The sequence below is a fragment of the Peromyscus maniculatus genome, chromosome 14, assembly GCF_049852395.1.
Source record: "Peromyscus maniculatus bairdii isolate BWxNUB_F1_BW_parent chromosome 14, HU_Pman_BW_mat_3.1, whole genome shotgun sequence".
In the NCBI taxonomy this organism is placed as follows: Eukaryota; Metazoa; Chordata; class Mammalia; order Rodentia; family Cricetidae; genus Peromyscus; species Peromyscus maniculatus.
Genome location: NC_134865.1, coordinates 20,842,037 through 20,857,720, shown reverse-complemented (window position 1 = coordinate 20,857,720; position 15,684 = coordinate 20,842,037).

Genomic DNA, 15,684 nt, shown 5'->3' with positions numbered 1-15,684 from the left:
TTTTTGCATTTCATATATATTCCAAAGTGTAATCACTTTTGTCAAATCTGAGAACTGTAAAATTAGAATCAAAACTAAAATTTCTCAATGCTTTATAGTTGATTTTTCCTACTGTCTTCAAAAATATATAATTTGAAGTGAACTCCCATTTTGAAAACATAAAACTATAGTAAAACATTCTTCATAACTTTCTTTTAATAAACATCTCCCTGAATTTTCTATGGGAAATGGACCAAGATTTTTGCTTCCCAGTTTCTGACGCTCCTGACACATTCAAGAGATACCCTATGAGAACACCTCATTGGAATATGAAAGTGCAACATAAAATATCAGCTCTACTTCCACCAAGAAGTACAAACTTTCATTTTAGAAAATCTTGGGGCCATCAACCAATATGCCCAGTAGCCAGGACAGCTAGCTTTAGAAGGGAGAGAGAGAGCCATGCTACACTGTCATGCCTCCTTCACATCCTCAAGACAGACACTGCAAAGGGACAGTTCCTGAAACTCTCACCTGGTAAACAAATGGAAGCTACCTCTCAGGGTTGCTCAGTAGATCCTTTCACAGCAATGTAACATTGAAAGACTCCAGCATACTTGCTTAGCCTAACACCATTTTGAGCGAGGCCTGAAAAGCACGGGGAAAGTTCAGTTAGAGGACATGGGCACAGGAACAAACAGGGTATCTACGTCGGCCACCTGGCCCCAGAACAGGGTACTAAAGGTCAGAAAAACAACTTGTAACCAAGTCAGCAGGCGTGTCAAGCTCAGGGAAAAACCACGAACTGTCCTGAGTTTGAACCTGGCCTCATATGAATCGTCCAATCAGAACCCTGTAAACCATGCTTTTCGTGCTCCTGCTGCCCGACCCTATAAAAACCCTCCACTCCAGCCCGTCGGCGCGCCAGTCTCTTGAGTCTCTTGAGTGACTCTGTCGCCCCGGGTACCCGTGTTCCTGAATAAAGCCTCTTGCTGTTTGCATCTGACTTGTGGTCTCGGTGTGATCTCTGGGCGAGGGTCTCTCCAGAGGGAAGACTACCTTCGGGGGTCTTTCAACATAACTGCAATAAGATTGTTAGGCCATGGTTGGTTGATATCCCTGGGAGGCTTGCTCTTTTCTGAAGGAAAATCAGAGGAGGAGTGGATCTGGGGAAGGAGTTGGGCCCTGGAAAGAGTGGAGGGAAACTGGTCAGGATGTAACCCATGAGAGAAGAATAAGAGAAGAATAAATTAAAAAAAGAACAAACAAAACACCTGAGCACATAGATAGCATCAACAACCAAAATGAAAACAAAAGACCTAATCCATCAAAGTCCATAGTTCTGGGAAAGTCTCCAAATATACTAACCTTGATTTTTGACTTCTGTAGTTCCCCTTCTGGCTAACTGTTCTTGTTAACTGAAGTGTGTCACCCTAGAACATGGACTTTGTGCTTAATAGCTCACCTTGAGAAAGGCTCAACACTACACTGGGTTTCTGAACTCCAAGTGTAGTTGCCCTCTGGCTAATAAAGATTTTCTATTGGCTTAAAAAAATCCATAGAGAAAGGGTGCAAAGTCAATGCCAATTCTTCGCATGTCATGGCAGCCTCTTCATAAAGGAATGAGTGGTTTTCTAAATATTTTCTTCTCATAGCTAAAATGCAAAGTATTATGTGTTTCTTTAATTAAAATTCATATTGGAAATAGAAATAAAGGTCACTTATCAAGAGCTTTAAAAAAAGGACTAATTTCCTTGCTTTTTCCTCAAACAATTAAAGAGAAGATTCAATGACTGAGATGAAATGGAAATTTCACAAATTATTAAATCTTTTCAGTCACTACAGATGTCTATTGCTTGGACTTGTTCTTCTCTTCTTTGATTCTTTTTCCTTCCCCTGGGGAAAAAAAAGACTTTACTGTATTAAATCTTAATGGGACTGAATTTAAAATAAGTCACTGTTACAAAAATTTGATGACATATCTTAAGATAATTATGAACGCCCTCCCATGTTTAAAACAAAGAACAAACATGAATAAGAACATAACTTCCTATTTTTCTTCAATAGAAATTTACTAAAATGCTTATTCATTTTTCATGGGCTATCTCTGTTTATTATTTCTGTTGACTAAGACTTTACAAGGTTCCAGTAAGAGCAGAGAGATATGAATAGGAACTATAGATGGTAGGTAAAGGTGTGAGAAGTGCATGGAATAAAAAAGGAATGTGAGGAAAAGGAGATGGGAAGACATATCACAAATTGAACTTATGGGCAAGGATTCCTTAAATGTCTGGCAGTATAGAGCAACTTCTGAGCCAGAGGAAGCAGAAGAAACCACTGATTGTCTTAGCACCATGAGGACAGAACCTTCAAGCCTTCCCAAGCCAATCAACACAGGGTTTAGGATACTGAGACAGGATAACACCTATTACTGTCAAATTGTCTTGTAAGAAATTCACCCTGCAACGTGGCTTCATACTGGGGACAAATTGAAGGATGGAACAAAACTGAGGCAGAACAGGAATAAGCAACATAGCTGGGGAGGGGGAAGTTCTAGATCTGTGCTGTCAATAAATTAACCAACAAATAGGACGGTTCTGTTGTCCTTGAACTGACCCTGTCCTGAACTGGTATCTGCTGTCACTATAAAACACACATACGTTTAAAACTTAGAAGGAAAGTGCAACTTATTCTAACAATTACTTTTAAATATTTGATTACATGTTAAATAATATTTGGTGTATATTATGATATATAAAATATACTATTTATAACTTCATGTTTATCTATTGTCCAATAATTGTTAGAAGTTTAAAATTACCACCATATTTCATAGTCATGACAATCACTATGTTACCACTGGAAAAATAGCTTAGAAAAAAAAAAAACAGACTTTGCATCACAGAACAAATCCAGTCTACCACTTGTTTGTACAGATATTGTCACTTTAGAACACACTAATTCTTATTTGTTTAATGACTACATTATAAAATATTTGTCCTTAAACCCACATGTCCATATACCCCTCTTCAAGAAAAAATTCTCTCTTTGTAACAGATGGCAATCATAACAAAAATACCTCAAGCAGTTAAAATGCAGTTAGGGAGCCCAGTCCAAACATCCACAATAATACTGTACCCGAGGCTCAGGTATCATTGTGGAAGAGGGGATGGAAAGATTGTAAGACTCAGAGGAATAGGGAGTATGCTGTGAAAAAAAAAAACTTTATTTAAAACACTTCATTTGAGCTGGGCTGTGGAGGGGCACGCCTTTAATCCCAGTACTCGGGAGGCAGAGCCAGGCGGATCTCTGTGAGTTCAAGGCCAGCCTGGTCCACAGAGTGAGAGATCCAGGACAGGTACCAAAACTGAACAGAGAAAACCTGTCTCGAAAAACCAAAAAGAATAAATAAGTAAAATAAAACACATCATTTGATGTCCATAGCAGAATAAAGAAGAATACGATCCCAGTTATAGAAGGAACCAGAGAGGAGAGCCAGATTAGTGGCCAAAAGACCCCAGTTGTGCCTAACAGGCTCAGTGCAGCATGAGTGAGAGAGAAAAGGAAATGGAGAAATGAAGAATTAAGAGTAGAAGACATGGATCGAATACCCTTGTGTCTCAGAACCAACTACCCTCAAACTCTCTCTGTAGACCAGGCTGGCCTCAAACTCACAGAAATCTGCCTGCCTCTGCTTTCTGAGCACTGAGATTAAAGGTGCCACCATACCTGGCCCCAATAGTTGTTTCTAAGGCTTGTTAATATGGTACCTTATAATAAAAATTACAATAAACTTTTCAGGGTGGGATGACATTTTTTTTGTCTCTTTTGTGATACATGGCAATGCAAATAAGTATGATTTCAGGAATTTGAATAAAGATAATTGTATCATGGTTATGCTTGTAAAAGAGGATTCTTCTCCTTTTTCTTTTTTTCATGCTTGGTACTGATTTAAACACAGAGTAAGTAGGATGTAGAAGAGTGATGATGAAGATAACAATACAGAAAGCCATGCTACTTTGCTGGGTCATCAACCAGGTCAAATTTTTCCATGGCAAAGCCGTGATAGCTCCTACTATCATAAACACTAGCATTGTGTTCTCTATAGAAACTGCTCAACAGATATCCATGCTAACACTCTCTTGTGTTATGGGATTATGTTTTAGCACATGGACCGCAACAGATTACGGATGGCGGCAGAAGGCAGATGCACCCAAATCAAATTACACAGAAGCACTGTACCAGGGACTTCTCACCATGGCGGCCAGACATAAAGCCAATTACTGAGACGGAATGAAATTAGAGGCAGCACTGGTAATGAGCGTGCTGGAAATGAGCTCATGGAAATACACAACAGAGGGAGCTCTGATCTTAGAGGTATTTGAATTTGTTTAGCATATTTAGTATACAAAAAGATTACTTAATTGGAAAGTAGGTGGCATGCTAAATAAAGATTAGGTCAACATTAGGAGTATTTTTTTTTATATCTCATAATTAAAAGCCAATCCATGTGCCCTGATCCAATAATATTTCAGAAGAGATGAAACCATATGTCCTTAAGAGGAAGAAAAGAATGTGAAATGAGAATTTGTCTCCTTCATTCAAGCAAACACAGTTGAAAGATGGGTGGGGTCACCCTTGATAGTTTTATGAACAAGTAGGGCTGCAGATGCTCACATTATCTTTACCACTGCAGGTCATTGTGAAGTAGCACCACTTCCCTCGGAGAGGACTCCAAAGACTGTAGTGAGTATAGCAGACTGAGTTTTCCTTCACATTTTTTACCTCCTGTCTTTTTCCTGGATGCTAATGTTTGGACGAGTATCTAATGAAATATATCACAAAACTGGGGGAGAGTATTCTGACATAATACAATCTTGCATTATCAGGCTGGAATAGGATCAAATTGAAAAAAACGGAAGATCTTATTGCAAAACATTGAAAAATGGTGCAAAATTACCAGAAAGATCATGAAATACTTTGTTTGATTTTGCTTCTATCATTATTCATTTTCTATTAAGTCATGAGAAATAATAGAGCAATACTGACTGCTATTCAGGCTATGGTCCACATTCCTAGGATGAGGAGTTATGCATCCTGCTCTGGGCAAGTGGAAGTTACAAAGACAAAGACCTAGGAAGAGGGGAAAGTGAGTCAGAACAGCACAGGAAACGTGAGTCAGAATGGCACAGAGAGGAGGACCGTGGGAGGCTTTAAATTTATTCATTTTTTATTTTTACACACATATATATGTATATATTCCATAAGGATGGTTTTGCTATAACATTTTCATATATACATACTTTGTACAAGCACCATAGTCACTCATGAGTCTTTCTTATGGGATTTTGCTAGTCTAGGAGGCCTTGAACTTGCAATCCTTCTGCTTATCCACCAGAGCAATTGGGACTAGAGATGTACTGCAATGGATACAATTTTATAACACATTTCTGTACAATCTTCTTTGTTCTGGTGGAACACAATTTAATTTCTCAGTGTCTCTTAAAAACGTGACATTAAAAATTGAATATAAAGCTTGAGATGGATTGTAAACTAAACAGAATATGCTTTCGTATTAAATGTGATATAGTCAATATACCTTAATATGTTAGAATTTTAGGCCAAGAAAGTATTTTTAAAAAATACCCACATAATGTAGTGGTTATTCCTAGGAACTTCCTTTTTCAAGTTCACACACAGAGGTAGAGTCACTCAACTTGCCTGAGGCTTGGAAATGCTAGAGTGGGGGTGAGCTTCCAAGTCCACAAACACAGTAGGGTTAAGATTGATCACGTAAATTTCTTTCAAATTGAAAGACTCATATAGAGCTCATGGTTAACAATTACCTCAAAATTGCTTCACTAAAATTTTACCATCCATTTACTAAATAGTTACCATTAGTCATTCAATTTATGTTTATATAAATTTTAAAATGTACTTTTAAGTACACATGATTATATCGGGTATAAATATATATGCTTTTCCTTGCATAGTTTTATATTGTAAACTAACATTTGACATAGTTTGGTGTTTTGTTTTGTTGGTTTTTTTTTATAATTATTAATGTCCAGCCTTAGCTTGGCTTGGTTTCTAGCCAGCTTTCCTTAACTTATTTCATCTACCTTTTGCCTCTGGGTTTTTTTTCCATTCTTACTTCTGTATCTTACTCTTACTCCAGGGTTTGCTGTCCGTGTAGCTAGGTGGCTGGCCCCTGGTGTCCTCCTCCTCTGGCTGCTCAATCTTAACTCTTCTCTCAGTTTTCTCCTTCTTTCTATACTCTCTGCCTGCCAGCCCTGCCTATGCTTTCTCCTGCCTTACTAGTGGCCAGTTCTTTATTAGACCATCAGGTGTTTTACACAGGCACAGTAACACAGCTTCACAGAGTTAAACAAATGCAACATGAACAAAAGTAACACACCTTAAAATATTTTACTACGTTTCCCCCCTTTTGTCTAAATAAAAATAAAGGTTTTAAATTTAACATAATATAACTACATACAACAAAAGCAGTTATCAAGTAAGAATTAATTTACAATATTCGGTCCATTTGTATTTAGCATATTCAAAGAAAATAATGCATTATCTATCCTATCTTAGTGAAACTGAAGTTTTATACCTAATATACTTTCTATCATAACTAAAAAAACTTACAACTATAACTATTTAATCTTCAGCTCCATCGAAGGCCCAGAAGGATATAACGTTATCTAACAACAGAGTCATTTGACTGCCTGGAAAGTCACCCAAAGTTCCTCTGCAATGTTGGGGCATCCATCTTCAGCCTACAGGCCTAGGGTATCTGGTAGACTTTTCTATGCAGCAGGAATTTGGGACTGTCCTGCCTCGTTTTGGCAAAGTTCATCAGTCTTTTTCTTGCAAGTCCTGCATGCCCAGCCTGCTCAACACATTGTCAGCAGTCAAAGGCAAGGACAGTTTCTTTGCTCAGTGGCTAATCTTGCCACAATGAAAGAAAACTCCATAAAGTGTTTCTTTAATGCCCACCATCTTCTCTGAGGTAAATTAGTACTAGCAGGAACAGATGACGGGTATTTTTATTTATACTCAGCCATCAATATTTTGTAACATTGGTTCTACGAGGATTTCTCTGAAAACTAGGTGATTCTGTTGCCATTTGGGACTTAAGAGAAACACCTCCAGACTTGGGATTTGTATTCTTTTCCTCACAGAATTGGTGGTCCACAGATATACCTCTTTATCTGTTGATTCACCAACTGAACATGGAAAATAATTTTTCCATACTGTACATGTGCATGCCCTTCCCTTGTTTTCTAATATTATTCTTTAAGTAATAGTTTCATGATTCTTTGCATAGCACTTGTACTGCTTTACATGTCCTCAGCAATCCTTGAATGATATGCAGTATATGGGAAGATGTGTAAATATTACACAAAATGCTGCATTGTTTTATATAAGAGATTAGAGTATCAAAAAAAAAATGCCCTTCAAAGGGACAAGATGGTGGTACTGAAACTAATCTCTTGAGGAAAGGAGGGATGACTGTAACAAACTTCAGATTGTATAGTTCAAAGAAGTATAAAATTATATTTTAACATTCCATAACACTATGTGATTAATACTAAGTATGCCTATAGACGAATCCTGTAGACGAATTTCTAAACGGTCTTATAAAATAAAAAACATGGAACCAAATATAGGGGTGAAAGCCTTAGAGATCAGGGAAACAGTGATAGCCACCAACCTTATCTCAACAGCTCCGCATCTCCCAAAAGTTGAGCTACTTCCTGTCTACCTGTGCTTTTATTGCCTCGCTGTTGTGCTCTCTCATTGGCTCTTAACCCAGCTACCTCACTTCCTTGTCACTGCCTGTCTGTACAGACCTCCAGATTTCTATGGTTGGTACTGGGATTAAAGGTATGTGTCACTACACTTGGCTGTTCCCTAGTGTGTCCTTGAACACACACACAGAGCCCCTGCCTGCCAAGTGATCAGATTAAGGGCGTGTGCTACCTCTGCCAGACTTGTGTTAATGGCTTGCTGTTTCCTCTGATCTCCAGGCAAGCATTATTTATTAACATACAAATAAAATTTTATTTGTATTTCACCACATTTCAGCACAAATAAAATATCACCACATTGCCTTATAAACCAACACCAGCGTCTTTCACACTGGTAAATAAGAGAAACCATGAAATACACAAATATGAAGGTTACAATTCCATAGAAAAGTAACAACAAACCTAGAAGTTTTTTTTCTGGATATATTTGGAATGAGAGGAAAATTATAGATGCAACCTTCTTGCCACTTTGTAAAATGTCTTCTTAGTGGATTAGAATAATGTTTTTTCCTAGCAGAAGATAATTAAAATAAAATGTTAAAATTCAAAGTAGACTTACATTTAACTCTACACTAATCTTATATAGAAAAATATTTTGACACTATCAACATATTTTTATTTATTCCATGCTTGATGTTCCATGACACAGCAGAAAACAAAGCAGTGGAGGTTTTCTCTTTATTTATGACATGCAATTTTGAACCATTCACTCCAACATCTCCAACTTCCATGGTACATTTTCAAGACGAGACTTTATAGAATAAAGTTATAAACCACATAGACACTTTTCTCTGTTCTTTTAAAGAGATTCATGTAAGGTATTTATCATTGAGTAAATATGTAAATCTCCAAAATTGGTGGCTGCAGAGAATTAACTCACCTTTTATGTTTTCCAAATAAATCATATTGCTATCCAAAAAAAGCAGATAAATGAGAAAGGCATAAACCAAAACAAGGAGTTTTCACAGCTCCCCGTGAAGAGTGCTGTCTTTTTCAGTAGTATGAAGAGTACCAGGTTAACACAATATTCCAGACTTGTATGCTTAACTTTCTGTATATTATCTACTTCTCAGATACTATTCTCTTTTATTTTAAACATATATTTTAATTTTGATTTTTTGGGGGGGAATTTCACGTCAAGTACCCCAATCCCACCCATCTCGCTCGCACTCCCTCTGTTCTTTCCTCTTCTCCCTAGTAGCTTGCTCCCTCACCCTCCAAGGAAAACTAAAAGGGAATAATAAAGGCAAAATGAAAAATGGAAAATAAAAATAAGAATATTAACTAAAAAACAAACCAAACCAAAAGACAAACACACAAATAGACAAAAACAAAAACAAAACATACAAACACTTTGGCTCCATCCTTCCCGCCTCTCCCTTCCTTTTCGTTAGTCTGAGTAGCGTTGGGAGCAGCAGTGTATCGTGTAGTATATTCTTTTGACCAAACAGCTTTACTTACAAACGTGTAATGTATTGTTGGTCAGGTTCAAGGCCTCTGGCTTCGGGTACACCATCAGTGCTGGACCCTCACTGAAACGCCTCTTGAATATTGTGCTGCTGTCCCAATTCTTGGAGATATTGAAGCCATGGTTCGGCAGGGCCATTCCCTCCACTCAATCTAGCAGGTTATAGACTGGCTAGATGTTGGGTGTCCTGGATTTGTGCCTGGGTGGGTGATAGCTGAGTTGGTCAGATCAGGCTGCCAGGACCATTTCCCTCAGGTAAAGGGCAGACCCAGCTCTCCCACACCGGTGGTGAGGGGTAGGGCCACCTTTCCTAAGTGTGTGTGTCGGGGGCAGCTCTCCCATGAGGGTGAGGACCATTGTGGGAGAGTGTCAGCTCTCCATTCGGGTAGGGGTGGCTCTCCTCATGCCAGTGAGCGGTGGGACCAGCTCAGCACAGGTCTTCATACTTCAACACATGGTTCATCATGTGGTTCGAAAGGGCCCCTGTGGGAACATGTGCTATGGACATTAACACGGACCCCATCTGCGTCTGGACCATGGACCCAGGCATAGCCTTCAACAGCATCAGATACTAATCTTAAAGTATCTTGAGATGGTTGTCATGGAAGACTGAGGCATTTAGAAGCTAACTTAGTGATAATTTGATTTGTGAAATCACTGTTAGGCATGCTAAAGACATGTATAATTCAGATATACACAACATAGCATTATTGCTTCATACTACTGCATTTCAATTTAATATAACTGTCCATTCAAGAAACCACATCATCTGTTATTTCTGTCTGTATGTTATAATTTAGCTCTTGTGCTTCTTCATACATGCATACATTTCTTAGCTAGTAACACTAAAGAAGTGTGTTGCTGACCATCTTGGAATCCCAAATGATACTAACATTCTCTATATTTGCTTGTTGTATTAAGGAACTACAGAGGAAATACCATGTTGACATTTTCCATTCATAGTGCAGATGCTATTTCTTTCAAATTCAGGTGGACACAATTAACATTACAATCTCAAATGTGAATTTTAATATAAATTTATCAGTTTTGATTGTCTTCTTAAAATCTTATGTTTCCCTATATTTATTTCAATACCATAGTATACTAAAGTATTTCAATGTCCTACAGAAAATAATAATCAGTAATTATCTGTTAAAATATTCACATTTTCACAATTAAAATTTAAGAAATAGGTAGAAACTTTGTTTTTTTCACTCATCTTTATACTTATTTTTAACTCGATGCAAAGTGAAATGGACACTGATTTTGTGAGTAATCAGTAACAAGGCTTACAGATTACCAACTATAATAACTTCAATTAAATTTTATTTTATCTAAGGTGTATAGGTGTTTTTGTTTATTTGTTTGTTTGGATGGTTGGATTGGGCCTGTTGTCTGGCAAGTGTATCTGTGCATCACTTAGGATTACCCAAGATGGCCAGGAGGATTTGTCAGATACTCAGCAATTGGAGTTATAGGCGTTTGTGAACTGCCATGTGTGTGCTGGAACTTGAACTCCAGTTCTCTGGAAAAGTATCCAGTGCTCTTAACTGTTGTTCCGTCTCTCTAGTCCCAAGAAAAATAACTTTTAGATAATCTTTTTTGAATTATCCTACTGAAACATTTAATGTAAGGTAGTTTGTTATGAATTTATCAGTGTAGCAATGTTCACTAAGATCCTAAAGGACCTGAAATAACAGCCTCAGTCCTGTCTCTAACTGTTCTAAGAAAATGATTTAGTGTTTTTATTTTTAAATTGGTATAATTATGTGTTTTCCTGATGTTGACACTATTTGGTTACAGCTAGTATAGAATAATGGACATTCTAAATGTCCACTACTGTTTCTTCTCCCTTAAAAGAGTCTTATGAAAGACAAGCTCCCATTTCTTACTTCATCTTCCTCATTCTTTTTAAGCCACACAAACACAAATACACTTAGAACTATCTTATATTTCTCTTCCCTCTCCCCCAGCTTTATAGTTAGGAAAAACAAAAGTCCTTCCCCTTTATCTACAGTCTTGCTATCAGTTTATCCTCTCCAGCCCCACTACCTAACAAATCTACCTAGTCTAAGTGTGACTTTTCAGGGTCAAAGAATATACCCTTAAAGTTTTTTTTTTCATTAAAAAATGTGATATTTTATGGAACTGGAGCCATGATTTCTGCCACCTTGGCTGTATCTAGAAGTCTCTGGATTCTGGGGCATCTTCCTTTTCCTGCTTACAGCTGTTTATGGTTCTGCCAGATTATCTCTGGGTAAAACACTTCTTCAGCAGCAAGCACTAACTTTGAGTTATTCAGAGGAAGTGTCGTGATGACTGAGAGTCTTCCAAAAGATAAAAAAGATACTTAGTAAGAATGCATTTCAGTCCGATTGACTTAATGCCATTTACTGGAGCAGTCCTCTTTTTTTTTTTTTCCCAGAGTAAATAAAATTGACTTAGTTTATGTTCTGGGTTAAATAAGTTGTGTGGTAGCTGTTAACTCTCATGTGAAAAAATGTCTAGAACTGCTTAGAAAAAAGTCTTATTTTCTTTTCATTCACTGCTTCATAACATGGTTGTTTTGCATGTAATCTGCCTGTAATACTCTCTTGAACTTTAAAATGCATCTTTACTTGGAAGGACTCAAAACATCTCTGTATATAATATCATCAGGTCATGTTTGTTTATATTCACCTTCTTTCTCAGATGATTTTAAACAGTTTACATGTACAGCAAAATAATAGCATAATATAAGCAAGAAATAGAAGGAGGGATAATAAAATATGTGAAGGAGAGTAGCTGTGGGCTGGGTTTGGGGGGTGAGTGCATAAGCAGTACTAGTCCCACAGAAGTCTATACTGCCTTGGGGAGCCAGGAGAAGAAACATTGTTCTTTAACTAAAAGGCTTAATTATTATTGTTATTATTTATTATTTTGAGTCTCTCTTGCATTATTATTTGAAACTGAATCTTAAGATTTAGCAACTATCAGTAAGTTAAAAGATTGACATCATTCTGAACAAGTTTACAAGTCTTTGAAAAGGAACAGACAAAACTCATAGGTCAACTTGGACGTAGGTTTCAGAGTAATCTATGGAAAAAATGTGGGTGTGTTCCGTTAAGGTTTCCTATGGTTCTCTCTGGTAGAATGTTGTAATTCCCTTGATCTTCCAAACTTGGCTACACAATCTTATAATTAAGGCTGAAGGATGTTCGAGGTGATTATTTTCCCAGTATTTACCAAAGACAGTAAGTAATACAAACTATGAAGATGTTATGGATTATTGAATTTAGTATAATATGTTATCGTATACAACCTTATAGGAAGAATATCTGAACTGACACTAAGTAACTCAAAATGTAAACCTGTGTTGAAGTATTGGAAGTAAAACAACCAAATTTAAAATTAATTTGCAATATGGTCAATAATAGTTTTAAGTAACTACTATATGATAAGGACAGTCACAAATCTCATTGTGACAGAAATTTGAAATTGGTTTCTTTCATTTTCATAGCTGTTGTGGAACAGTTGTCAGTCAAAAGGCCAGAATGAACATTAGCATCAGTAACACAGGTTTCTAAGCCCAAACGTGTGTATATTCCTTCCTTTGGTCCTTTATAAGTCGTGTTGGAATGCATGACATCAAAATGAGTCATCTAGTTATGGAAAAACAGATTGATTAGGATCCATCATATTTCTTAATATTCAAAATATAAAATTATTTAATATAACCAGTTTTTATAGAAATACGACCATAATACTTCTCTGAAGACTTTTAAATTTTTTATCTACTTTACTTTGTTCAAAATATGATAGGATTCATCATGAAATTTGATGTTTATATTAATATAAGAATCTAAATACTTTTTAAAATACCCAGGACAATACTTTTCTTTTTCCATTCTCTTCGTTAAATCTAACAGTAAAATCAATTGCATAATGAAATGAAAGGAATATATTGAAATCACAAAACTCCATGTAAACAAAAAACCTTAGAATATGTATTAGTTTCAGATTTCTAAATTAACTTAAGCAAATTCTTCTTAAGATGGGTTTCTGAGTGATCAGTAAAATGTGTTCAAAAAAATGAATCATTTGGGGTTGACAAGAAACAAAGATCAGTGGGATTTTTTTTCACATAAGCATCTTGTTTCTTCTCAAAAAAATTTGTTCAAAAATAGTGCACATGCAAATGTTTCTATTGGAAATGAAGTGTGGAATATTGACAAACACTCCAATATAGCAGGTTATTTGTGTTAATATAATTAAGAGATCTAGAGCTTAATTGGGGGGAAAACTCACTGAGAATGAAATCAGTCAATAAATATTTATTGACCATCTGTTCCATATTACTTATACTGAGCTAAAGACTTTGGGTGTAAGGATAAGGAGGATCGTTTTTAGTTATGTGGCCTACGATCTGTTTTAAAGAAACTAAAACTCGTCTTTTTCTTTGGAATCCTAAGTAAATTCCACCCTTGCTCTCCAGTAAAAACAACCCATCACCAAGCTAATGATAAATGTAGCTGACTTAGAACAACAGATGACTTGTTTTGAAGGTGCTCTAATGAGTTAATAAATACTATGACGAGGCTGATGTGGGATTAGAACTCAGTGGAGGAAGGTCTATAGAATTGGCATGGCCATTATCACATCACCATCTCTGACACAAATGTTATTGTATCTTTTTAAACAACCCCATCCATTGTTAAAGGTATAGATTGGCGAGAGGGGTGTGGCTATGCAGCGCCTCGATTCTGAAATCACAGCTAGCATTCCTCTTTTTCTTTTCCTTGAAAGGAGGTGAAAATATGACAGCTCAAAATGAAGCAAAAATTCAAGATAAAACAGACACCATTTTGTGCCCACTCAGCCGTCTTTCCAGGGTCATACATGTGTAAGTAGCTGTTTGTTTATAGTCAAGACCTTCTGTGGGTAAATCTGGCAGGATATCAAAGACATTTAGCATAGATATTTCATTTTCAATGCATGTGTCTATTTTTTCCCCTGTTGATGAACCAAATATAACACATGCCGATGATTTTTAGGAATTTATTTTAAATCGTGAGTGTTTTTCCTTCTTTTCTTTTTCTGAACGTTCACAGTAGCTGGGAGACAAGTGTTTACTTACCACTTTCCTCCCAACATAGCTTTGAGTGGCTGGGTGAACAAAACATAAGACTGCATATTATTTTCCTTCTTTGGTGTCTCTATGGCTATACCCATCCAGTAATTAATCAAACAAATAGTGATAAATTTACCAATTTGCCATTGTTTAGGTATCAATGTCAGTTGTAGCATGGAGTGTTAAGAGATGGGCTTTGTAGTCTCTGAGACCTGTTTTGGGGAGCGACAAATGCCTCTGTCCTTGAATGGCCCTTGGGAAACCATTCAGTGACTCAAAGCCTCTTTGGCTTGTCCATTAACGGCAAGAAACAAAAGCGTTCATTTTATTTGTCATGTCTTGAAGATCAAATGAGATAACCTATGCAAAGGGGTTAGCATACTACTTAGCATCCAATAAACGTTTGATAAATGTCAAAATTTGTTTTTATTTGATTGACATCTACAACCAGCTTGAAGAGTAGATCTGAAACTTGAGGTATAGATCATTTCAAGAATTTAAGGCTGGCATATTTAACAGTACTTCATCTATGAAAAACAGTCATACTTTTGACAAACCGGGTTAAACTAAAAAGTAGTAGCTTTTTCTTCTTTCTTTCATCTTTCCATTTCTGATCTTTTCCTAACCAGAAGAATATTTTCAGCATCTTTTCCTTTCAGTTAGAAAATATGTGTATGGATAGTTAAGACTTCATGTCAAAGTGGCTTCCCTGTAACGATGTTTGACTCTGTTTGTTTTGAAATGGCTTGGCCCAGTTTGAGTTCTGACTAGTGGCTGGTCAGTCCCCCCTTCTGAGTGGTTGATTAGCTCCACACTTCAGCCACACGCCATGGCACTGTGCACCTGCCATAACTGCCACGGGGCCAAACAGCAGCTAATAGGGTGAGATCGCATACCCTTGATCCCTGGAAATAACCCGAATTAGTCAATCCACAGGGAACCAAGGTGCTGAAGAGCTCCAGCCACCAGCCAGAGCAACTTTAAGCTGTCCACTGGAGCTCTAGCTCTCTGCTTGCAAATGCCGACTCATTTCTGGTCTGAGCTGCCTTCATTCTTGTGGAGCTGTAAACAACAGAGCTCTGCCTCTCCTCTTTTCCGGTTAACACGTTTTGTTGTTGTTTTTTTTTTTTTTTTTTTTTGCTTTTTTTTCCTGCTCCCAACATTATAAATATATTACTTTTGTAAAAGAACCTGTTCTCTTTTGTCCTTTGTGCAGTACTTGGTATCAAATCAGGGCCCACACATGCTAGGCAAGCACTCTGCCAACTGAGCTGCATGTCAGCCCTCTTCAAATGTGTTCTGCTTGAAAT